The sequence below is a fragment of the Prionailurus bengalensis genome, chromosome B1 (genome assembly GCF_016509475.1).
Source record: "Prionailurus bengalensis isolate Pbe53 chromosome B1, Fcat_Pben_1.1_paternal_pri, whole genome shotgun sequence".
NCBI classification, from domain to species: Eukaryota; Metazoa; Chordata; class Mammalia; order Carnivora; family Felidae; genus Prionailurus; species Prionailurus bengalensis.
The window spans coordinates 169,745,090-169,772,700 of record NC_057344.1 but is presented as its reverse complement, the minus strand read 5'-3'; positions in this window follow the sequence as shown (position 1 = coordinate 169,772,700).

Genomic DNA, 27,611 nt, shown 5'->3' with positions numbered 1-27,611 from the left:
AGATTTTGTATTTGGGATTTTGCTTGTTTCTTGAGATAGGCCTGGATTGCAATGTATTTTCCTCTCAGGACTGCCTTCGCTGCGTCCCAAAGCGTTTGGATTGTTGTATTTTCATTTTTGTTTGTTTCCATATATTTTTCAATTTCTTCTCTAATTGCCTGGTTGACCCACTCATTCGTTAGTAGGGTGTTCTTTAACCTCCATGCTTTTGGAGGTTTTCCGGACTTTTTTCTGTGGTTGATTTCAAGCTTCATAGCATTGTGGTCTGAAAGTATGCATGGTATAATTTCAATTCTTGTAAACTTATGAAGGGCTGTTTTGTGACCCAGTATATGATCTATCTTGGAGAATGTTCCATGTGCACTTGAGAAGAAAGTATATTCTGTTGCTTTGGGATGCAGAGTTCTAAATATATCTGTCAAGTCCATCTCATCCAATGTCTCATTCAGGGCCCTTGTTTCTTTATTGACCGTGTGTCTAGATGATCTATCCATTTCTGTAAGTGGGGTGTTAAAGTCCCCTGCAATGACCACATTCTTATCAATAAGGTTGCTTATGTTTATGAGTAATTGTTTTATATATTTGGGGGCTCCGGTGTTCGGCGCATAGACATTTATAATTGTTAGCTCTTCCTGATGGATAGACCCTGTAACTATTATATAATGTCCTTCTTCATCTCTTGTTACAGCCTTTAATTTAAAGTCTAGTTTGTCTGATATAAGTATGGCTACTCCAGCTTTCTTTTGGCTTCCAGTAGCATGATAAATAGTTCTCCATCCACTCACTCTCAATCTGAAGGTGTCCTCAGGTCTAAAATGAGTCTCTTGTAGACAGCAAATAGATGGGTCTTGTTTTTTTTATCCATTCTGATACCCTATGTCTTTTGGTTGGCGCATTTAATACATTTACATTCAGTGTTATTATAGAAAGATACGGGTTTAGAGTCATTGTGATGTCTGTATGTTTTATGCTTGTAGTGATGTCTCTGGGACTTTGTCTCACAGGGTCCCCCTTAGGATCTCTTGTAGGGCTGGTTTAGTGGTGACAAATTCCTTCAGTTTTTGTTTGTTTGGGAAGACCTTTATCTCTCCTTCTATTCTAAATGACAGACTTGCTGGATAAAGGATTCTCGGCTGCATATTTTTTCTGTCTAGAACTCTGAAAATCTCGTGCCAATTCATTCTGGCCTGCCAAGTTTCAAAAGAGAGATCAGTCACGAGTCTTATAGGTCTCCCTTTATATGTGAGGGCACGTTTACCCCTTGCTGCTTTCAGAATTTTCTCTTTATCCTTGTATTTTGCCAGTTTCACTATGATATGTCGTGCAGAAGATCGATTCAAGTTACGTCTGAAGGGAGTTCTCTGTGCCTCTTGGATTTCAATGCTTTTTTCCTTCCCCAGTTCAGGGAAGTTCTCAGCCATTATTTCTTCAAGTACCCCTTCAGCACCTTTCCCTCTCTCTTCCTCCTCTGGGATACCAATTATGCGTATATTATTTCTTTTTAGTGTATCACTTAGTTCTCTAATTTTCCCCTCATACTCCTGGATTTTTTTATCTCTATATTTCTCAGCTTCCTCTTTTTCCATAACTTTATCTTCTAGTTCACCTATTCTCTCCTCTCCCTTTCCATCCGAGCCGTGGTCGTTTCCATTTTGTTTTGCATTTCATTTAAAGCGTTTTTCAGCTCCTCGTGACTGTTCCTTAGTCCCTTGATCTCTGTAGCAAGAGATTCTCTGCTGTCCTGTATACTGTTTTCAAGCCCAGCGATTAATTTTATGACTATTATTCTAAATTCACTTTCTGTTATATTATTTAAATCCTTTTTGATCAGCTCATTAGCTGTTGTTATTTCCTGGAGATTCTTCTGAGGGGAATTCTTCTGCTTGGTCATTTTGGATAGTCTCTGGTGTGGTGATGACCTGCAGGGCACTTCCCCTGTGCTGTGGTGTATACCTGGAGTTGGTGGGCGGGGCCGCAGTCAGACCTGATGTCTGCCCCCAGCCCACCGCTGGGACAACAGTCAGACTGGTGTGTGCCTTCTCTTCCCCTCTCTTAGGGGCGGGATTCACTATGGGGTGGTGTGGCCCGTCTGGGCTACTTGCACACTGCCAGGCTTGTGATGCCGGGGATCTGGCGTATTAGCTGGGGTGGGTAGGCAAGGTGCACGGCGGCAGGGGGGGCAGGCTTAGCTCGCTTCTCCTTAGGTGATCCACTTCAGGAGGGGCCCTGTGGCAGTGGGAGGGAGTCAGATCCGCTGCCAGAGGTTTGGCTCCGCAGAAGCACAGAGTTGGGTGTTTGTGCAGAGCACAGAGTGAGCAGTTTCCCTGGCAGGAACAGGTTCCCTTTGGGATTTTGGCTGGGGGATGGGCGGAGGAGATGGCGCTCGCGAGCGCCTTTGTTCCCTACCAAACTGAGCTCTGTCGTCCGGGGGCTCAGCAGCTCTCCCTCCCTTTGTCCTCCAGCCTTCCCGCTTTCCGAGCAGAGCTGTTAACTTATGACCTCCCAGAGGCTAAGTCACGCTTGCTGTTGGAACACAGTCTGTCAGGCCCTTCCGCTTTTGCAAGCCAGACTTGGGGACTCTGCTTGGCCGGCGAGCCGCCCCTCCGCCCCGGCTCCCTCCCACCAGTCCGTGGAGCGTGCACCGCCTCGCCGCCCTTCCTACCCTCTTCTGTGGGCCTCTCGTCTGCGCTTGGGTCTGGCGACTCCCTTCTGCTAATCCTCTGGCGGTTTTCTGGATTATTTAGGCAGGTGTAGGTGGAATCTAAGTGATCAGCAGGACGCGCGGTGAGCCCAGCGTCCTCCTACGCCGCCATCTTCCCATTTCCTCTCCATACCTCTTTTAACGTGTTCAGAAATAACAATGAGAAGTCTCTTTTCCTGATGCAAATATGAGAGGAGTGGATTCTGTGAACCTTAGATTTTTGAAACAATGTAACTGCTTTTGAAAAGAGTTTGAGATGTCACACTGATGTCACATATGGAAACAGTTGGTTTTATGTCAACCAAATTTCTCAATTTACTACAGGCAAACTTGATTGGTCTTTTCTAAATTACTCCAGGACCTAAAGATGATCTTAGGTGTTGGGGATGGGAGTGATTGACAAGGGAGTGGAGACTGAGAATTCAAAGCACTGATTATATAGTTCAGAGTTCTACCCTATATCTTTTATGCCTTGCAATTTGCACACTGTCCCTAGGAAATCTCTGAGGTCCTCATAGTTTTAAATAGAAGCTTCAGTTTTGAGGGGAAAAAAAGAGGAACAACTTCTGACATCTATCAGATGGTATTTGTCCCAACCATAAAAACTAGACCACAATGGTTCCCTACTTAACATAAACAATTTCATAGAATACCAATATCAAACAAGATCACTAGGTGACTAATGAAGTAAGACAACAATAAGAGCATTTTGCAATCATGCTTGAGTATAGACAAAAGCTAGAACACTGTGCACAAGAAAGGACAAAACATACCCTTCTCTGGGCTAATGGGAGTGAATGCATTACTCCATTCTTCCTACCTTATAGATAAAAATTACGAGGATACTCAATCATAGAATTGCCTTGCTTTCTTGGTGCCCAGACTGGAACATATTTTTGGTACCTGTCCAAAATTATTCCACACAAAATCTTTTAAAATATAAAACAGAATAAACCTTTAAACCTTTAAAGACATTAATTTCCAGCTCCTAAGTCAAACCCTTCCTAACACTCTCTCACTGACATACCCCACAGTTCCCCATGGAGCATGGTTTTCTTCACTGAAAAGAGTCAGCGACTCAAGTGTATTTGATGACAGAAGTGTTTCATATGGTTTTTGTCATATTGGCATTGACAGTCTGCTAACTTCCCAGAATTTATCTCTAGGTTATTGTTCTTTTGTGAAATCCAGAACCATATATCAACTGTCTGATGTTCATTTCCAAAACTTACTTCCCAGGTAGTAGATAATTTGTGAATTCCAAACTGAAACATTGTATGTCTCCCTCATTTGCATTTCTACCATTATTATTTATTTTAAGTTATGACACTACTTTCCACCAAACATGTTTTGATAGACTTCATTTTATTTAAGCAGTTTTAGGTTCACAGCAAAATTGATGGGAAGGTATACTGACTTACCATATATCCTCTGCCCCTATACGTGCATTGACTCTCCCATTATCAACGGCGCCCATCAGAGTGGTACATTTATTACCGCTTATTGAACCTGTATTGACACATCAAAATCACCCAAAATTCACGGTTTACATTAGAGTTCACTCTTGGTGTTACACATCATTTGGGTTTGGACAAATGTATGGTGACATATATCCATTATTATGGCCACCACTTTTTAAAAAAAAGAATTATTGGAGTAAGTTGTTACTCCACACACTGGCACTAAAAGTTTTGGGCCCTGAGAAACTCCTTAGTCCCAGGAAAACTGGGACATTTGATCATCTTATATGAATTTACCCTTCATAAACATCTCTTGAATGTAGATAGTTCTTTTATAGCAAATGTTATCACGTGAGTTCATAGCTCTCATAATATCTCATTTGTTTCCTAGAAACTTTGTTTTTTTCATTTCATTATTCAGAGTGAACAAAGTAAATGTGAAATCAAAATTGAGTTATTTGCATTTTAGTATCCTTCATTCTCCTCATATTGCCTTTAAGATAGCATCCAAAAGCCTATTCATTCTCTGTAATAATATCAAGTGTTGACAAACTACAGCCAAATCCAGTCAGGTTGACTTTATAAATAAAGTTTTATCGAATTCAACCTCATCTATTCATTTATTTATTATCTAAGACTTTTCAAGCTACAGTGGTAGAGTTAGATAATTGTAAAAAGACTTTATGACGCCCCGGCTTTTTATAGAAAATGTTTGCTGACCCCTGCCACTTAAAGTGTGGTCCACAGACTCATGCAAGTCTATAAAGTGTGATAAGATAAACAAAAATACTGAGAAAAAATATCTAGAAACAATTGGTGGAGGTTCAGTGTCTGGCCAAATGGGAAAAAGGAAAGGGACACAGACTCTGAGACTGCTAGGGAAACAATCCTGGGCAGGGGGCCATGGAGGATGGGGGTGGAAAGGGAAATGCAAAAACAAAACCCATGAATGAATGGATGGATTTAATGGCATAGAATGAAATGGAAACAGTTATGTAAGAATAAAGAGGGAAGTGATTACAGTAATTTTATGACAGAAATAACATTTTTGGATCTTAAAAGCACAAAAGCCAAGTCATTTTATTAAGATTAACACATTTACATGTACTTACTATGTGGTGGCCACTGTTCTAAGCACTTTTCACACAATTAATTATCAAACAATGTTATGAATAACTATTATCACTATCCCTGTTTTATGGATGAGAAAATGGAGGCAGACAGAGGGCAAGTCAAAACAGCCAAGGGCCATAATTGTTTGAATCAACAATCTGGTCAGATACCTAATGAATTCAGACAATGGAGATAATCGACTGCATTTTTAAGTCTTCCCTAAATTGACTTCTTTTTGGACTTAACTTTTTCTAAAACGGCATCAAACTTATCATTCACTCCTCTTCAGTCCATTAAGTGTTTTCACTGATTTGTTAGACATAATGTGTACACATTTGCTTTCTGACCCCTTCAACAAGCTCAGCCAGCCCACAGTGATCCATATTACTATTCTCATTGAAATGCTCTGGAAGCCATTTGTGCCCGTCCACTGGATGTCCTGGTGGCCACAGGAGGAGCAAGCTGTGTTTCGTATGATTACTTCACAAGTCCACAATTCTAAATAATTTGAATCGCTTTTAGAACTGCACTTACTGTTTTCAAAGGCTTAATTTATTTAATTTATCTAACTTTATGTAATGTCACAAATTAATGACACTCCATAGCCTTATTAAGGTATGCAGACTATGATATTAACAAAATCTTAACTAGTTTGTTAAATATGTCATACCTCAATGAGTAAAATTTTTATAGCATTAAAGAGAATCAGTTCTATTCCTCCGCAAGTCTACCTATATTACTAGTGATTATTTTTATTAAATTAATTGAATTATACACATAGTATAGGTTGCAAATGAGTCAACAACTTCTGTGCTAATATTTCGTTGAAATTGCTATGACTTTATTTTCATTTTGCTTGCTGAATTGTTTTATTTGGAATATGGGAAAGGCATAGAAAAGTTATTCAAGAAAAAGAAGTGTACTCAAGCTTAGAAATTTAGATATTTTACGATATTCAAAATATTTCCGTATCTGAGTGGCAATTCATTTGGATGAAGGAAAGATCCATGTGCACATTTTAGGAAACATCTTTGACAACAAGTTCAATTTAGATATCACTTCCTCCAGAAATCCTTCCCGTGGGCCTCAACCATAGGTCAGCAGTCCATCCTATGTATTTTAACCTAATTTCCCTAAAAGGACATTTATCATGCTTGTGCAAAATATTGGTGAGAGATGAGTGTTCAAAAGAACATTAAATCAATACTCCTGTGAAAAGATGAATTTTGATTCAGATAACAGCTGTCTCTCCTCAACAGGGCCTATGGGGAAATGGCAAACAGAAAACACAATCATGGCTCATATTTAGCTGGCTTTGAGCACAGTACTGATGCAGAGTACTATACTGAGCTGAACTGGAACCCGGATGGTAATTCAGAGACCTCATAGGCTTATGAAATTCCACACCCTTCTGGAAAGATGACGATAAAGAGACTTCTGGCATTTCTCAAGTGAACTTCAGATAAAGAAGAATATTGAAAAATAAAGAAAAGAGGAGAGCCTTCTTGCAAATTGTCCTAAATTTATTCGTTCATTTAATTTGGAAGGAACAAAATGTGTTGCTAGATTTCACTTAGCCAGATTTTAAAGATTTATCAGTGGGAGAGAGACATGGTCCTTGGGCTTATGGAGCTTAGTCTCCTGGTTATTGCGATGATGTGTTTGTTTCCATTTAACCTCAAGTTCTCTGAGGACATTGATCACATTTCTCCTGTTCACCAGGCTGCCTCAGCATATGGCATAGCGGTTCCAACACAGCAGGTACTCAGTGCACATTTGCCAATTTATTGTGCAGAATATACTGGGTGCTAAGACCCATGTGTTCACTGCTAATACAATATTTATGAATATTGGGTTAGACTGAACGTGAGAAAGTCTCCTGCAGATGTAGACACCACAGATGCAGCTATCTATGTAGAAGTAGGTATCAGCAGAGGTAGAAAGAAACTCACTTGCCCAGTTTCTCCTCTGTAGTGCTCCTTGTTGAAAACTTTATCCTCGGGTTTGTGAGCTGTGTCTGAATAGACAAGCCCAGAGTGCACACAATGGAGTTTTTGTGAGGCTGCTTTGCTGCAAATTAATGTACACTCAAATTATGAACAAGTAAGGACCTTTAGATTCCTGGGAAATTTAAAAATTAGTTAATAATGCCAATCAAATGGGATTTAAACTCTCATAAATAGAATCTTTGTCCACAACAACAATAACAAAAAATGGGAAAAATTAAATATATATTTGTATATATATGCATACACATATATACATATATATATACACATACACACATATATACATATATATATATACACATACACACATATATACATATATATATATACACATACATACATACATACATATATATAATCACTTCTGTGACTTCAAAGAATAGATGACTGCAACAAAACCTAATAGGGCCCTGTCAACATAGTTGAAATACCATCATCTAGAACATGCATTCAAAGGCATTTTTGCTCTACCTTCCACTAAAGTGAAATGGAAGGTCACAGGTCTATTGTATCCATCCCAACTTTGTTTTTTCTTATGTTGGAGGAAGATCGTACTACTCTTGGGTAGTAAGTTGAAGAAGAAGAAGGAGAAGGAGAAGAAGGACAATGAGCAGGACAAGGACGAGGACGAGGAGGATGAAGAGAGGGAGAGGGAGAGGGAGAAGGAGAAGGAGAAGGAGGATGAGGAGGAAGAGAAGAGGGGACATGGAAGAAGAAGAAAAAGTAGAAAGCCTCGGGACATTAGTATGATAGGCAGAAGTTGCAGAAATCACTTGCAAACATTACTCTTACTTTCTTTTTCTGTAGACTGGTAAAACCTTTTAAATAACTGAAATGTGAGTTGGGAAAATAGGAACTCTGGGGAAAGAAATTAACAAAGACCATCTTTTATCTTTACAAAATCTAAGTGCCTATTGCCTAGGACACATGAGTAACATGGAACTATTTCCAATCTGTTTCTTGCATAGCATACCAATGTGGAAAAACCAAATGGCCTTAGTTTAATATGGTCTTAAGTTAATATCATTTACTGAAAACAAACTGAAGCAAAAGAGGTAAATATTTCAAAAGCAACCTGCTGAAATTCAATAAGAGTAAAATATGAACACTTGTCAAAAGAACAACAAAATCAGGTAAGGATTTTAGGAAACTCTTTGATAAGTATTTTACTTTTTCTCATATAGAACATTTTAAAGAATAATAAATATGATCATGCAATAAAAACCAATCACACAAACATTAAAAATACTTCAACTAAATTTACTGTGAATACTTCATTTCAAGAACCCTCTATCTCTATGTTTTTAATTTGCCACCCTTGAGTATGCATGGTGTACTTCAGGAAACATTTTTAAAAGAAAAACTGATTAGGAGCACCTGGGTGGCTCAGTAGGTTGAGCATCCTACTTCAGCTCAGGTCATGATCTCACAGCTCATGAGTTCAAACCCTGAGTTGGGCTCTGTGCTGACAGCTCAGAGCCTGGAGACCGGTTTGGATTTTCTGTCTCCCTCTCTCTCTGCCCCTCCCCTGCTCATGCTCTCTCTCTCCTCCAAAATAAATAAACATTAATAAAAATGTTTTAATTAAAAAAATGATTAGAATGTGATGAATAAAATAAAATAGATTACTTTAGTCATCTTACTGCCACAAGAAGAGAGGGACACCCTTTCATATCATTAGCACTGTTTACTTCATGCAACACCTCACATTCACAGACTCAGAATAATTTTGTGCAGAAGGTCCTGACAAATAGTGGCCCAATCTTGAAGATCAGGATGTCGAGGCCCAGAGAACATAGTGACCGTAAGGAGAGCGCTAAGTGATAAAGCAAAGAGAAAAACAAAACGGTTTCTCGGTGTTATTTCACTGCCTCTTTTGTGAAAGATTCCAATAATTAGCAGTGCTTTGAAGACTCCTTAGTTCCCATGTAAAAATATAGCAAACCAACCAAAAGGGTCAGTGTCAGTATTCCAATCCGCCATCTTTTTCTTTTCTAAGGACGTGAGTAGATGAAGTTTTTAACCTTTCCTCTTTTCACGAGGCACTAGAAAATAAACCTCAGAGATACCAAGTCCAAAGAAGTTTCTTATTCTTAAGATCCTAGAGATGCGTTGGGACAAGTCTTACTAACCATGTCCGTGATTCCCAAGTTCTGCTGTATGCTAGAATAATATGTAGAGCTTTAAAAAAAATCCGAATTCCTTGGTGGCACTTCATACCAATTAATCAGAATGTCTGGGGGTAAGAGGAATCAGTACTTTTAAAAGATCCCATTGAAGCAAAGTTTGGGAATGACTAAAATGTCTCAAGGAAGTGGTTATTCACATATAGACCCTGGGTCACCCTCTCTGTCCCTTAGTGTCTTTCAAGTTTCCCTGAAAATAAGAGTCATCCAGGACTTTACTGAATAACTGATCAACCCCAACTCCTTTCTTGGAGATTCTGATTTTTAGAGGGTCTGTGCAGGATGCCTCGGAATATGTATTTTTCTTTTAAGCATTTGTTTAAGTATCTGTTTTTTTTTAAGCTTCATTTATTTGTTTCTCTATTATTATCTTTTCAATATGAAATTTATTGTCAAACGGAGAAAGACAGATACCATGTTTTCACTCTTATGTGGATCCCGAGAAACTTAACAGAAGACCATAGGGGAGGGGATGAAATATGTATTTTTAACAAGTACTTCCCAATGATTCCTAGCTCAATGAAGTTTAGGAAACATTAAGAGGTGGTTGATAATAGAGAATTTATTGGAAACCAATACCCCTTCTGAGCAAAACTCCTAGGTGATTTTTCAACGTCCTTTATCAGGGGAGGGGATCCTGCTATAGACAGAAATTTTTTACATATCCTTATTTTCAAAATAGGAGTCTATTAGCTCTCTAGTATTTAATTAATAGTATTTAATTCTCTTGTTTTTTCGCAGATAAAGAGCCCCATTCATCATGAAAGTGCAGGGAAGGTCTTCACAATTACGAAAATACAACAGAGAAGTAAAACACCAGACTTGTTAATTTGCACATTCTGTAATTTTTATATTAAAAATAAGCAATTATTTTCACTATATAACAAAGATATGAAACTCTTGGGAGGATTAAACTCTAATTTGCTATGTGGCAGAGTGGAAAATTATATTACTGAAAAGATTATATAACGTTCCTTGTATAAAGTCATAACTTCCCAAATCTTATACAAAGAGTATCGTAATAGATGATGTTTAGCAGTTGAAAAAGAATATTTACAGGGGTGCCTGGGTGGCTCAGTCGGTTGGGGTCTGACTTCGACTCAGGTCATGGTTTCGCAGTTTGTGGGTTCAAGCCCTGTGTGGGGCTCTGTGCTGATAGCTCAGAGCCTGGACCCTGCTTCAGATTCTGTGTCTCTGTCTCTCTCTGCCTCTCCCCCAGTATGTCTCTCTCTCTCTCAATAAGTAAATAAACATTCAATAAAACTTAAAAAGAATATTAAAGAGCTAGACAGTTCAAAATAAATTGAGAACAATAGTTTTCAATATCCTTTCCCAGTGTTAGCAACATCGTCATCACTTGGGAACTTATTAAACATGCAGATTCTTGGACCTCACCTGAATCTACTGAATCAGAAAGTCTGGCGCCAGCAATCTGTATTTTAATAAGCTCTCAAGCTGATTCTAACAAAATGATAAAATTGAGAAGTAGTTATTTAGAATAATCTTTGTGAATCTGGCTCATAATAGATGTTAAAGTATAATTTTCCAAGATGTAAAATCATGGCTTCCATGTAAATATAAGATGGACATACGTCAGAGATTTTATTCAACACATTAATTCATGAAGGAAACAATAAGAATTAAAAATTCAAGTTCATCTGAGAACATTTAAAAGTGATTGAGTTGAGGGGCGCCTGGGTGGCGCAGTCGGTTAAGCGTCCGACTTCAGCCAGGTCACGATCTCGCGGTCCGTGAGTTCGAGCCCCGCGTCAGGCTCTGGGCTGATGGCTCAGAGCCTGGAGCCTGTTTCCGATTCTGTGTCTCCCTCTCTCTGCCCCTCCCCCGTTCATGCTCTGTCTCTCTCTGTCCCAAAAATAAATAAACGTTGAAAAAAAAAATTTAAAAAAAAAAAAAAAGTGATCGAGTTGAGACCAAAGGGTCTTCAAATAACAAAGAGGGCTTTATAATCAGTAATGTGCCCATAAATGTTAATGACTTTCCAGATTAAAAAATATATATGTATGTACGTATATAAGTACACACACATATACACACAATTTGCTGTAAATGTTACTGAAATAAAGGATGTCTGGCACAAAATTCAAAAATATAAATATAATATTAATATATATGCAGTCATAAATATGTAGTTCTTTTGTTGTAAATTCCATATAGCCAATTGCTTCTCACAAAGTGCTGTGTTGATTTTAGCCAAATGTGGAATGATAGGCAACCCACGGCTGCAGTTCAACCAGGGATTGACAAAATAGAATTGCATTTCAATCCACTGTTTTCTCAGTAATTTTATTGTCTTTTAATATGATATGTGATCTACTATTAAACTATTCCTGAGCTTTATTCAAATTATATTCATTTTAATGGAGCTACTTTTATCCTGAACACTATGTATGTCACAGTTTCACTTATTTCTCATTGATGTGAGCAAATGCTGAATCATATATTTTTCAAATATTGGGAAACCATTTTCTGATTTTTTTTGCTCTTCATAATGCAATAGCTAGAGACACAGCACACTTTTGAATAAAATTTGCATTATTAGCATTTCCCCATCACTTACTTAAGTAAATAATCAACAAAACAACTAATCAAGCCCTAACTGGTAGCTTTGACTGATTTCCATGATGTAAATATTCTCCCACCACGGCCAATTTCAAACTCCTAATGTGGTGTCACTGAACACAGTTGGAAAGACGTGGGCAGGAGCCCACCATTACCAAGTAATACCTCCTTATGGGTATAAGAGATGTAAATAGGGGTGCCTGGGTGGCTTGGTCGGCTCAGGTCATGATCTCACGGTCTATGAGTTCCAGCCCTGCGTAGGGCTCTGTGCTGACAGCTCAGAGCCTGGAGCCTGCTTCCGATTCTGTGTCTCCCTCTCTCTCTGCCCCTCCCTTGTTCATGCTCTGTCTCTCTCTGTCTCAAAAACAAATAAACGTTAAAAAAAAAAGAGATGTAAATAATCTTGAGAATACATAGTATAGTAAAATGTAGTAAAATAATTAGGAAATTATAAGTTGTGGGTTTTATTACTTTTTAAAATATAATTTATTTAATTGTAAATTGATAGAATTCAATTTTTACTGATGACTGTGTTTAAAAACTGCCTCTCAGAATTCCTGTAAATTTAAGAAATGGCTCTTATGAGTAACTCAGTATGAATTCACTCTGGCACATCAATACTGAGGATAGAGAGACCAGGAATGCGCACAGGATGAGGAAAGTAGATAAGATGGAAACAAGAAACACTGGTCAAAACTGGAATAACAGAAAGCAAGGTTAAATATTGGGTTGGTGCTGAAGCTAGTTTCCATTGTTCCTAGAAAAGCATGGTGAGAATGAGTGTAGTTCAAATACCAGAACCTCATACACAATGACCATTTTGTCCCCAGGTATTCTCTTCTGGATTATATTCTTCCCAGAGCATTATTTTGGACCCGCATGTTACCAAGAACCAAAAAAAAAAAAAAAAAAAAACCAATTCTGACATAGCCTGTCTGCATTAGAATGTTGGGATTTGTCACAGATGTGCTGTCTTAGGCAGCCAGTAGAAGAAGAAATTGTGTGGCAAAGAATGGACCGACATGATAAAGGGGAGCAGAGAACTGTCACTGTCTTGATAAGCTCAGTTCCTGACACCGAAACCAAATCTTCTAGCATGAAACAAAAATAAATACGGCTTATGTTTAGAAAAAGTAATGTATTCTCCCACCCCAAAGTGAGAATTATTAGAGCAAGTATTGTCTTTCTCACTATTTTTTTTTTGTAATTTTTTTGTAAATTTAATTCTTGGTAATTTTTTTTTGTAAATTTAATTTTTGGAATTTTTTTGTGAGCCAGGTTTTTGTTCGCTGCTTTTTCCAGAGCTTAACAAATAAAAGTCATCTGGAATGAATGCATACATGAAGACAGGAAATCCACACCTGTGTGCCACCTGGATTTTCTCACCATGTATGATATTTCTTAACTATGGTTTTGCATCTTTATACATATCACATGGTGGCTGACCTTTACACATGTGTATGATTAGAAGATCTGCTTTTGATTCCCATGTCTGTCACTCGTGTAACCTTGACAGGGCACTTTACTGCTTTAAGCCTCATGCTCCTCATCTTCTAATTGCGGATTAAATATGAATCTCATATCTGTGAGTATATATATATATATATATATATGTATACACACATACACACACACACACATATAGCTAGGTCTGGTGCCTTATAGGCAAGAGCTCAGTAAATGATAACTATTTCTATTTCTGAAACTGCCTAGAGAATGTGTCAGTGTGTGTGTGTGTGTGTGTGTGTGTGTGTTTAGGGTGCTTTTGTTTTTGTTTCTTGTTATTTTAATGTTAGAGCTTATATAATTAACAGGATTCCAGTGAAATTGAAACAGACAGAATGTGTTACATTTTATTTTCTATCTAGGCAAAATCTTCATTTATCTGCCCACTAATCCGGTCCAGGCCATCTCAATTGCCTGGATTGTTACAATGGATTTCTAACGATCTCTCCATTTATAAACAAATTTCTATATAGTTGACAAAATAAAACCTTGACTTGGTCAGGCTTTTCTGACTGACTGCACGAGTTGTATTCTTTCAGACAAGCAATACCTTCTTGCTTATTTTTGGGTACCTGATTAAAGTAGTATTTAAAAATTTGTATCCATTTCCCTTTTTCCTTTTTTTTCGATTATGGACACTTTTAATCATACACAAAGGTAATAATGAATTTCCATGTGTCCTATTATATAACTTCAATCTGCTGATTAACCATAGTAGAACTGATACTGTGATTGGATGTAAACAAAGTCTGTCCCAATCTTCACATAGACTGCCTTTCTGAAATCAAAGATGGACATGTAAGAATGCATGTCCCAGATCCCTAATACTCTTTCAATTATAGTTGTAAATTTGATTTAAGATCTGCCAGTCAGACCCACTCCATGAATTCTATAGAAAAGTGGGCTGCAAGGCATCCATTTTCAGATATGGACAATAGCAGAGGAGGAATGAACGAGAAGCTCATGACCATATCCTAAACTTCCTGACTCCATAGCAACAGTAAGAGCAGATTCCTTAGGTTCCTTAGAGTCCCAGTCTGTGGTTTCAGATGGAGAGTCATTCTCTAAAATTCTGTATGTCCCATATCACCCTGTTATAAGACTTTTCCTGCTCAAATTAACTACATAAATTCTCTGATCAATGCAAGAACACTGATCAATGCAAGAATCATCACCACCTCTCATGGTTCCTATGAAATCTTCTATTCCACTCATTTTGGGGTACTTAGTGACTGTAGAAAAATAGAGACATTTGGCCATGGCTGGGCTCTGCTGTATGACTCAGGGAAGCATAATTCAAAGGAAGGAGCCCCAGTACCAAGAAGACAAAGTTTGTGTTCAGGATGATATCGAAGATAAACACTATTTGGGAAATGACCAGCATGGTCAAGAAAAAGAAAAACATTCAGGAAGTTATTAAGACTCAGTGTGGGGCGCCTGGGTGGCGCAGTCGGTTAAGCGTCCGACTTCAGCCAGGTCACGATCTCGCGGCCCGTGAGTTCGAGCCCCGCGTCAGGCTCTGGGCTGATGGCTCAGAGCCTGGAGCCTGCTTCCGATTCTGTGTCTCCCTCTCTCTCTGCCCCTCCCCCATTCATGCTCTGTCTCTCTCTGTCCCAAAAATAAATAAACGTTGAAAAAAAAAATTAAAAAAAAAAAAAGACTCAGTGAATGGTCAAATTTAAAGAAGAGATTAGATATAGATATGATGCATATGGGTCAAGGGCTGACTCAGTATACGTCTTTTCAGAAATTGTACTTATGTTGTATTTGTGATGTTCTATTGTTACTGTAGACAATTAGTTAGGTTCTAACAGATTGTCTGGAGGACAGCAACTATGAGGAAGCCAGAAGCCTATCCTGGCAGCACTCCAAAACAAAACCACACGAAACCAAATAAAACCAGACAGGCTTGAGATGGCTGAAAAAGTAGTCCAAAGGTCACATTATTCCTTCATTATACCACTTAACATACTAAAATGTCCTCCTCAAGGGTGCTATAACAGGAAACCCTTGACTAAATAAAGAAGAAAAACTGCATAACCCACATTCCTAGAAGACACTATGCTGTTTCTAAGAAATCCTCTCTTCAAGAAATGAATATTCCACCTCTTTAACAACTGTACCATAATAGGCACACCTCTCCTTTGAGCTCCCTGTCTCTCACATCTTGAGACTGTACTTTTGCTTAATTAATTGTCTTGCTTGTATTGATCATCACTGTGTTGTGTCTATCTTTGAATTCTTTTTCACGATGACATCAAGAACCTCTGGTGACAACTTTTGTAAGGGATAGGTTGAGGCCTGAAGGCTCAAGGTCAACTCAGTCCACATGGCAACAGTATGAACTGGAAGCAGATCTTTAAAGCTAGAGAGTACAATAGATTTCTTCCTGAAAGCAACCCTCTAAAGATATTCCCACAATGCATTTTTATTTTTCCATCTCTGTTCCCACCACAACTGTTCTCCTACTCACTTGTTGTTATAGGTGCATATTGATCTCACCAGCCTCACCCCTTTCCAGTCTATCACATTGTATCCATGTTACCCCATACATGGTAGGACTTAAGATGTTATTTGATTAATGAATGAATAACACTTTTGCCAATGACAACATTATTTTTCGTCCTATTCATATTGTGTTGTGCACAACGTATAGCATATTGTTCAAATCTATTCTAAACCCCCAGACAAAAATATTAATACTGCCCATTGCAGTCTTATTTGCAAGAAGAAAAAATGAGAAAACAACCTTAATCTAATGAATGGGAAGTTCTTCCCTAAGGGAAGAAAGTTAAAGCATTTTTGAAGTGTTGAGATGCTCCATTACTTGCTTTTTAATCAATGAAAAGTTTTGCTACAACTCTCAGGTGTTGTCTTTCAACAGTGCGTCTTCACGTTTGTAAAGTTGAAATTATGCTTTTATCAAAGCTGTAACTCAGCAACCTACTGTGCCCAGTGATTTTGCAATATGTACAATTTGCATATAATGATTTCTCTGAGTACAAAAACCTTAATTCTCTGTTATTTTCCAGTTCAACTTCATTAAATTCAAAATTGATTTTTAATATACTCTATGAATGGACTAAAATTTTCAAGCATCTTAAAAACTCAAGATAGAATAATTTACAGAATTGAAAAGGACCTGAATAGACATTTTTCCAAAGAAGACTTGCAAATGACCAACAAACACATGAAAAGATGCTCAATATTACTAGCCTTGAGGGAAACACGAATCAAAACCATAATGAGACATCACCTTGCACATGTCTGAACAGGTAGAATAAAAAAGAAAAGAAATAACAGGTGTTGGCAAGAATGTGGAGAAAACAAAACCTCATACAATGATGGTGGGAATGCAAATTGATGCGACCACATTCTGACGGAAAACAGTATGGAGTTTCAAAAAATTAAAAATAGAATTACCATATGATCCAGTCATTCTGCTATTAGTAATTCTGCTATTGCTATAGCAGTGCTATTTCTAACACTAATTCGAAAAGATATATGCACCCCTATGTGTATTGCAGCATTAATTACAATAGCTAAGATATGGAAGCAGCCCAAGTGTCCAAAGATACATGAACAGATAAAGAAGAAGTGGTGTATATGTTCAGTGCAATATTACTTGGCCATAAAAAAGAATCAGATCTTTCCACTTGCAACTACATGGACAGACCTAGAGGATAGAATGTTAAGTGAAATAGACAAAGACAATACCATATAATTTCACTCACATGAGGAATTTAAGAAAAAAAAAGAAAGAAAAAAGAGAAAAGAAAACCAGACTCTTAAATACTGACAATGAACTGATCGTTGCCAGATGGGAGGTAGGTGGGGGGATGGGCAAAATACACAAGGGGATTAAAAGTACACTTATTGTAATGACAACTGAGTTATGTAGAGAAGTGTTGAATCATTATATTGTACACCTGAAACTAATATAACACTATATGTTAATTGTACTTCAATAACGATAAAAGCAACAAAGTTATTCATTATGAATTGTCTTTTTTTCTAGTTATGTCATGTAATGCATTGCCTATAACCTGGTTATAGTCAAAACTAAAGTGGTTAATAAAATATTTCTAAGGACTTTTGTTCAGCTGGCTTTCAGTGATGAAGGGAGATAATTTCACACCTTGTAATTCCAATGGTTCATGAAAATAAGGAAAATGATCACAAACTCCAGCCGATGCTCCTGGAGAGTGCTTTAAATACCTCAGAAGGTATAATCCACTAAAGAGGATATAAAACAATTTCAAGAAGGGTAATTGAGGGTGGGTTTGTGTGATTTTTTGTTTTCAAAGAATTGCAGCTATGAGTTTCACACATGTAAGCAAAGAATACTGGTGGTGGGTAATTCTTACCTTAAATCTGCTGAGAACATACTCAGTGAAGCTACCTGAAATTTGGGGAGACAGGATGCATACATTTTTCTTGTGCTCCAGACATGAACCATGAAGAGAGATTGCCACCTGGTGCAGTTTCATTCCTACCTGTAACAGAGAGAGGGAGATACAGCATCTGAAGCAGGCTCCAGGCTCTGAGCTCTCAGCACGGAGCCCGAAGTGAGGCTCAAACTCACGAACCGTGAGATCATGACCTAAGCTGAAGTTGGACGCTTAACAGACTGAGCCACCCAGGCCCACCTAAACTCTGTCACTTCTACCTCACTCTCTCACTCTATGTAATCAATTACCAATTCCTGTTGATTTTGCCACCTAATATTTCTCCAAAGAAATTTCTTTCTCTATGTTTTTGATACCTCAGTCCCAGCTCAGGCTCAGACCTTCACATCTCATATGCAGGCTTTGAAATATGTTTCCAAGTGTTGTCCATGACTCTTGTCTTGTCCCTCTTTCCTGTAATCTATTCAAATGCAAGATAAATTTTATAAAAAGAAAATCTGACTATGCCATTCTCTCTCTTATGCCCTTTCTAACGTTTATTTATTTTTGAGACAGAGAGAGACAGAGCATGAACGGGGGAGGGTCAGAGAGAGGGAGACACAGAATCTGAAACAGGCTCCAGGCTCTGAGCTGTCAGCACAGAGCCCGACGCAGGGCTCGAACTCACGGACCGCGAGATCATGACCTGAGCCGAAGTCGGCCGCTCAACCGACTGAGCCACCCAGGCGCCCCTCTTATGCCCTTTCAAAGACTGAGTCTGAAGAATAAAGTCCAAGCTTGTTAAAATGGCTTCCAATAATCCATTTTTAAATAATTGCTTGTCAAATAATTGAGCAAATCAATCAACAAACACATTAAGATGTTAATTTCTGGGTTATTTGATATACATATAAAGAAAATCTTCAAGCATGCTGCGGATTCTCGGCAAAGAAGCCTTCTGAGTCCTAATATAAAGATCCTCATAATTATCTGTTTATATTTGATTATTTTTATCTATATATACATATTTTTAAATGTTTATTTATTTTTGAGAGAGAGAGACAGAGTGTGAGTGGGAGAGGGACAGAGAGAAAGACATACACACACACACAGAACCAGAAGCAGGCTCCAGGCTCCAAGCTGTCAGCACAGAGCCCGATGCAGGGCTTGAACTCACAAACTGTGAGATCATGACCTGATCTGAAGTCGGGTCGGTTGCTCAACCGACTGAACCACCCAGGTACCCCTATATTTTATTCTTTTATATTGAAAGAAAACAATGTGGCAACCCTCTGAATTTTAATACAGAGTAAATATTGTTAAAATTTCTATTATACCCAAAGCAATCTACACATTCAATGCAATCCCTATCAAAATAATGCCAGCATTCTTCACAGAGCTAGATAAAAAATAATCTTAAAGTTTCTGTGGAACCAGAAAAGATCCTGAATAGCCAAAATAATGTTGAAAAAGTAAAACAAAACTGGAGGCATCAGAACTCTGGACTTCAAGCTGTATTACAAAGCTGTAATCTTCAAAATACTATGGTACTGGCACCAAAACAGACACATAGATCAATGGAACAGAATAGAGAACCCAGAAATAGACCCACAAATGTATGATCAATTAATCTTCGATGAAAAAGGAAAGAGTATCCGATGGAAAAAGGACAGTCTCTTCAGCAAATGGTGCTGGGAAAACTGGACAGCGAAATGCAAAAGAATGAACCTGGACCACTGTCTTACACCATACTCAAAAATAAACTCAAAATGGATGAAAGACCTAAATATGAGACAGGAAACCATAAAAATCCTAGAAGAGAAAATAGGCAGCAACCTCTTTGACCTCGGCCACGGTAATTTCTTACTAGATATGTCTCTGGAGGCAAGGGAAATAAAAACAAAAATGAACTATTGGGATCTCATCAAATAAAAACTTCTGCACAGTGAAGGGAACAATCAACAAAACCTAAAGGCAGCCAACAGAACGAGAGAAGATACTTGCAAGTGACATACCAGATAAAGGGTTAGTATCCAAAATCTATAAAGAACTTATCAAACTCAATATCCCCAAACCAAATAATCCTGTGAAGAAATGGGAAGAAGACACGATAGACACTTTTACAAAGAAGACATCCAGATGGCCAACAGACACATGAAAAGATGCTCAACATCACTCATCATCAGGGAAATACAAATCAAACCCCCCATGAGATACTACCTCACACCTGTCAGAATGGCTGAAATGAACAACTCAGGAAACAACAGATGTTGGTGAAGATGTGGAGGAAGAGGAACCCTGTTGCACTGTTGGTGGAAATGCAAACTTGTGCAGCCACTCTGGAAAACAGTATGGAGGTTTCTCAAAAAAATAAAAAATAGAGCTACCCTAAGAGCCAGCAATTGCACTACTAGGTATTTATTCAAAGGATACCAAAATGCTGATTTGAAGGGGCACATGCACCCAAATGTTTATAGCAGTGCTATCAACAATCACCAAATTACGGACAGAGCCCAAATGTCCATTGACAGATGAATGGATAAGGAAGATATGGTATTTTATACAATGGAATACTACTTGGCGATCAAAAAGAATGGAATCTTGCTATTTGCAACAAGATGGATGGAACTAGAGTGTATTATGCTAAGCAAAATAAGTCAGTCAGAGAAAGACAAATGTATAATTTCAATCATATGTGGAATTTAAGAAACAAAACAGATGAATACAGGGGAAGGGAAGGATAAATAAGATAAAAACAGAAGAAGTCAACCATAAGAGACTCTTAAAGACAGAGAACAAACAGTGTTGATGGAGGGGTGGTGGATGGGAGGATGGGTTAAATGCATGTTGGGCACTAAAGAGGGCACTTGTTGGGATGAGCACTGGGTGTCATATGTAAGTGATGAATCCCTGGGTTCTACTCCTGAAACCGATCCTACACTGTACATTAACTAACTTGAATTTAAATAAATAAATTTTAAAAAGAGAAAGAAAATATCATTATGTGGTATATGATTAAGAAACATAAATATCAAATTTATCAATTTGGTGATAATTGTCCTGAGGTTTAACCCACATAAAATAGGTACAGTGAATATTGTTTTCCACTGAGCCAATTCTCCAAAGTTATTTTTAAAAATTAAAGAGGACTTTCTATAGTTAAAGTCATTTATTATCATAATTTAATAATTTTAAGCAGCAGTCTCTAGGAATACTCTAGGGGGGAGTTTCACTTACATCTTTAAACAAGGGGCAGCATTAGTGATTATGCCTTAATTTTCTTATCAAAATTCTTGCAATGTAGGCTGAATAACCATTCATCAGAACTCTATAAAACTGAAACCCGTCCTAAGAAATATGGTCTCTGAATCAAACTGGCTACACAAATAATTTAAACAAGTGGATTTCTAGGGAAAAAAAAGTTAAGACAGTATAGGGTACTGTTTAATACTGAGTAAACTTCTGAAAGATAATAAAATTGTATTTTTCCTCTCATTCTGATCTGTGGGAGATGTTGTCCCTCTAAATATATAACATGCATGATATATTACATGTACAGTTTTACTTAATTTTTTTTTTAACCTGGAAAGGGACTGCTTGAAAAAACACAAACTGTTCCACACAGACAAAAGCCATCACATTCTCCTCTTCTCTCTATGATTGATTAGCTGGTGATGATCTTAGGCACCAACTAATCTTCTTCTTCTTTTTTTTTAAATTTTCTTTATTGTTTTTAAATTTACATCCCAATTAGTTAGCATATAGTGCAACACTGATTTCAGGAGTAGATTCCTTAGTGCCCCTTACCCATTTAGCCCATCCCCCCTCCCACAACCCCTCCAGTAACCCTCAGTTTGTTCTCCATATTTATGAGTCTCTTCTGTTTTGTCCCCCTCCCTGTTTTTATATTATTTTTGTTTCCCTTCCTTTATGTTCATCTGTTTTGTCTCTTAAAGTCCCCATATGAGTGAAGTCATATGCCAACTAATGCTGTTCTTATCCTTGCCTCCCTAGGACTCTCTCAAGAAATAACCAATTAAATCTGTTCCTGATATCTTGACAATGAAGGTCTCCACTAGGGAAGTTCAGGAGCAAATTTATTTTAGAAAACCACAAGCCATCCCACCAAACCACAAATCCTGGGAGCTATTTCCTCAGGACTTTCTTTTCCTGTTCTTTGATCTGGACCCTGAACTTCAGTGACCACATCTCCTACTAACACTTTTCCTTTGGTATTTTTCCACTAAACGTGCTGGTATATCATTCTGTGATAAATTAGTTAGGTGTCTCTTTTGGCCTAGGGGTGTTGTGACTAAATAAAGTTTAGAAATTTCTAAAAACTATGATTTCCTAATTTGGTTGCTGAAAAGGAGGAGCAGAATTTTCTTGAGATATGTGAATTAAGAAGAGAATAGTCAGTGAAGATATATATATATATATATATATGCACACACACACACATATGTATATATATACATATGGAAGAAAATTATTTATAGTGTTTGCTAAGGCCTAGGATGAGTATGTCCTTCCTCCTCCAGAGGTGCTATGTATTTTCTTTGTCCAGATACCTGTTTTCTCCCTACTCCCCAAGCTTTTCTTGAACATTTTAAAGGAATCTTCTATTTATTCTATTTTTTGCCTCTATGGGTTTTCAAATTTTTTTATTACTTGTCATTTATACTTGACATTTTAATGTGTATTTTAATTTTTTTTTAATGTTTATTTCTGAGACAGAGACAGAGCACGAGTGGGGGAAGGGCAGAGGTAGAGAGGGACACATAGAATCCAAAGCAGGCTCCAGGCTCCGAGCTGCCAGCACAGAGCCCAATGTGGGGCTCGAACTCACAAACCGTGAGATCATGACCTGAGCCGAAGTCGGTCCCTCAACTGACCAAACCACCCAGATGCCCCTTAATGTGTATTTTTAAATTAAACTCCTAAAATTAATTAATATCTTTACCCTCTTCCAAAACAATAAAGATTCTTAAAGCACTTCCTCAAATCACTTCTTCATTAATGTTGGGTATCCATGATTTAATTCTATCTTTATTTTTATTAACTCCACAAATCAGACATTGTGGTTATTTTTATATAGTCAATATTTCTTTAGACTTTTACCTGTATGCTTAACACTTGAAGAAAATTTTATGATTATTTTGTGATTATGTTTTTTCTTCACATATATACTTCAGATGTTTCTTTAATCAATTGGAGGTAAAATATTAATTTTTTACACTTTACTTTTTTATTTCGAGACAGAGAGAGAGAGAGAGAGAGAGAGTGCAAGTGGGATAGGGGCAGAGTAAGAGGGAAGAGAGAATCCCAAACAGGCTTCACACTGTCAGTGCAGAGCCCAGTGTGGGGCTTGAACTCAGGAGCCTTGAGATCATGACCTGAGCTGAGATCAAGAGTTGGACATTTAACTCACTGAGCCACCTGGAGGCCCCTGGAGGTAATTTTTTTTTTTTTTTTTAATTTTTGTTCATCTGTATCTGTTTGACTTGACTTGTGTTATAGGATAAAATTTACCATAATATAGAATTTTAGGCTGTTGGAAGATATTTTTGTGTAGCACTTTTAAAATAAATTCTACCTATTCTGCCTTTTAAAGCTATTGTTAAATCAACTGTTAGTTCAATTTTAATTTCTCTACAAGTAATCTGTCTTATCTCTGGCTCCTAAAACTCAATATCTTTGGTGGGCTCCAGTTCATTAACATTTGTCTAGGTGTGGATATCTTTATCTATCTTTTTTAAAAATGTTCATTTTTATTTATATTTGAGAGAGATAGAGGTAGAGAGAGCATCCCAAGCATGCTCTGCAGTGACAGCACAGAGCCCAATGTGGGGTTCAATCCCACAAACCACAAGATCATGACCTGAGCTAAAATCAAGAGTTGAACACTTAACTGACTGAGCCACCTAGGCACCCCTCTATCTACCTTGCTTGGGATTCATAATTTTCCTGGCTCAGACAACTGGTGTTTTCAATTAATTATAGGAAAATTATCAGCCATTACGTGTATATTTAATGTGTCACATCTGCTCAGGAATCCTGTGTGACTCAGATCAGAACTTCCAAAGCTGTCTTCTGCATTTTTTAACTACTTTCTCCAATTTTCGTTTTCTTTGTTTCTCTGTGCCATCTTCTGTGTAATTTTTTTTTGAAATCTATTATCCAGTTTGTTGGAAGTACTTATTCTTTTTTTATCAGCTGTGCCTTATCTATTTTTCATGTTTAGAAATAATATTTGATTTACCTTAATTCTGTTTTTGTCCCTTCTTTTTATTTCTCCAAAGCGCATCAGATAAGCTTATTTTAAAATTGTTTGGTTCATTAAATTATCTTCAGTCTTTGCTGACCTGATTCTGCAGTCAGCTGATTCTGTTTATTCACGTTTATAAGAGCTTTTATAATTTTTTGTTATGAAAAAATTATGAGCTCATTACTGGAAATTTTGTAATGACAACTCTTAAAGGACTAAGTTTAAAATGGTTTCCTCAGAGAGGATATTTGGTTGTTATTCCCAAACTCCCGAGAGTAACACCAACTTCTAATTCTCGAATATCCTTTTGGCCACATATATTCTTTGAATTCTGACCCCAAATCTTTGTTAAGTATACATACTTGTCATTGGAAAATCTGAGAAATTATTTTTGTCTTTCCACTTTCCCAGAGCCAATGTTGGTATAAGCATGTACTCCAAATGTTCTTCTTCAATAAGGAATGGTTTTTACTCCCAAAGGTCAATTTATGTGATTGATCCAGGCTTTATGCAAAGCTTTCCAACCCAATCTGTCATCAAGCTGAGGTCACAGAGATTTTGTATGCTGTTTTTTTTTGTTGTTGTTGTTTTGTTTTTTTAACATAGGTCAAATGTAGGTTCTCTGTAGATGTTCAAGTCAGTGCTAACTTGTTTCTCTGCATTAACATTTCATTATTTTTACTACTCAAGGAATATTAAATTCTCTATAAGAATTAGAAAGTGCTTTGGGGTTCACTGTTTGACAAAGCCCAGATAATAAAAAGGTACATATTAACTTGAAGATTTCTGACTGACATGGACAATAAACTCAAAGAGGATGTTTTTCTTACCCTGTAAAAAACATTAACCAGTTTTGTTCTATCCTTGCAATCTTATTCTAACTTAAAAAAAAAAAGTTCATAAATACTGCATTTCACTGGTTCCCTCATTAATAATGTAAATACATTTTTCTATACGGTCATTAGAATTTGTATGGGAATCATGTTTTCATATGTTTGGAAATGATATATATAATATATATATTATTTAGGTGTATTTATTTTGAGAGAGAGACAGAGACAGACAGTGAGTGAGAGGGGGAGGGGCAGAGGAAAAAAAGAGAATCCCAAGCAGGGTCCTTACTGTCATTGCAGACCCAACATGGGGCTTGATCTCATGAACTGTGAGATCGTGACCTGAGCTGAGACCAAGAGTCAGACACTTAATCCACTGAGCCACCCAGGTGCCCCTGAAAATGATATTTTGACAAAAGCATCCTTTCAATTTCATAACTCAGGATGTTTTGATTTCGTTCGTTTGCGCCATGTGCAATAGCGTTCTGTTCCATGTCTTCAAGGTGAGAAGAATTACGCAACATGACACAAAACAAAAATAATAGTATAACACGACTCAGCTTTTTTTAGAGCCGCGTTCTCTGGTAATGTTTGTTAACCCTACAGTAGTTTATTGACTAACATTTAAAATTTTCCTATCAGAAAAAAAAAATTAACAGTAAGAAGGACCACACTGAAGAATAGTCCAGCTCACTGCTTTTACTAGCTTTGAAGTGCAGTGTTTAAGATCATCTGGGTAAGTAAATTAAAGTTATGAACACAGCCCTAGTTTTCTGATTTCCATTCAACCATAAATTCATTAAAAGAGTTTTAAATTGTGATTCTGGATTTATCTGAAAGCATAAGACTGTTAAATTTGGAATTACTTTTCAATATGATTATTCTCTAAAGTGATATTTTATAACGCTACTGTCTACAGTATTGGCTCCCTTTCTGAAGAGCACAGCATCTAATTTTATTTGTGCAATGCTTATGTCTTTTGTAAGAAATATTTTATGTCCACAATAACTGCTGTATATTGAAAGATGCTTATTGGTTGCTGCTTTTGCTACATTAAAAAAAGTATTCCTGCGAGTCAGCTTTCTGGTCTACTAAATGCCAGTGCTTTGGATATTGAAATGTTTATGACACTAAATGGGGTATTTTGCTGCAACTGATTAGATCAATGCATCTGTTGCAGGCTTTAGATCATCTTCTTTATGACAGATTTATTGAACAGCTCAAGATCCTTGGCATGAGGACACTTGAATGCATTGATTCAACTGGAAAGTTAAATATGGACTTGAGAGCCTCAATTTTGATGGTATTTAAATAGAAGGAAATGAAACTCCTAAAAATAGTTAGGGAGAACAAAATTTTAAAACTTCTATAAGTCACCAGATAGTTTGTTATATCTGTTTAGGCAAATGTAGGAGCAACTTAGTGGCTCATAGAGATTTTATTTTATCACTTTGATGGTTACACTTGTGCTTCATTTAAATTACCTTTTCTGTACTTTGGAAATTTTTGTCACGCAAATTTTGTATTGCTGTCTATTCTTTGCTATGTCTATGCTAATTCTAAGTTCTCCACATAAATACATGGTCATGTTTTATTGTCCTAATTTATTTTACTCTTCAGGTTCAGTGTCCATATTTTATAAATATTTTTGTTAAGCATAACAAGTGTCTTTTACTGATGTAAGCCACTCTAGTTTCTTTAAATATCTGGTTCAAAGATAAAATAGAAAAGAAATCAAATCAAGATTCGTGCCTATGAAGCACTTTTATTTGAGTTAAAGACATCAACTTCATAGTAATAAAAGCTCTTCTTTCTGATTAGATTTAAGAGTACAAATGGGGATTTCTCCCAAGAGTGTGATTCCCAAGCAAGCAGCACTTGGCACTCACTTTTGGCTCATTATCAAAAATTCAGAAAGAACAAGGCATAAACTAAACATTTTGGAAGGCCTTAGTAGGGCTAAGATCAAGCAAGTTTCTACAGATTCCTTCTTGGAATAGTTATGAAAACAGATTAGATAAGTAAAGCATAAAAAGAAGCATATATCGAGCACCCGGCTGGTTCAGTAGGTTGAGCCTCGGACTCTTGATTTCAGCTCAGGTCATGATTTCATCACCATGCTGACAGCGAGGAACCTGCTTGTTTCCTCTCCCTCTGTCTCTCTCTGTCCCTTCCCCTCCTGTGTGGACTCTCTCTCAAAATAAATAAACAGTTAAAAAGGGGAAGCATATCTGCAGTAGCAGCATGATTGCTGCTTCGTTTTTAATCTAACAGAATTTTCAGTACCTTCTTTCCTCCTTGTCAGGGACCCTAGAGTAATGCTGAAGGAAGCTATAGTGAGACTGGATGGGTTTTGATTGCTGCTCCATTACTGTCTGGGAGACACTGAGCAGGTTGCTTCCTCTTTCTCTGCTTACTTTCTTCATCTTTTTTTTTTTAAGTTTATTTATTTATTTTGAGAGAGAGAGAGAGAGAGAGAGAGAGACATTGTGAGTGGGGGAGGGACAGACAGAGGGATGGTCAAGCAGGCTCCACACTATCAGTTTAGAGACTGACGGAGGGCTTGA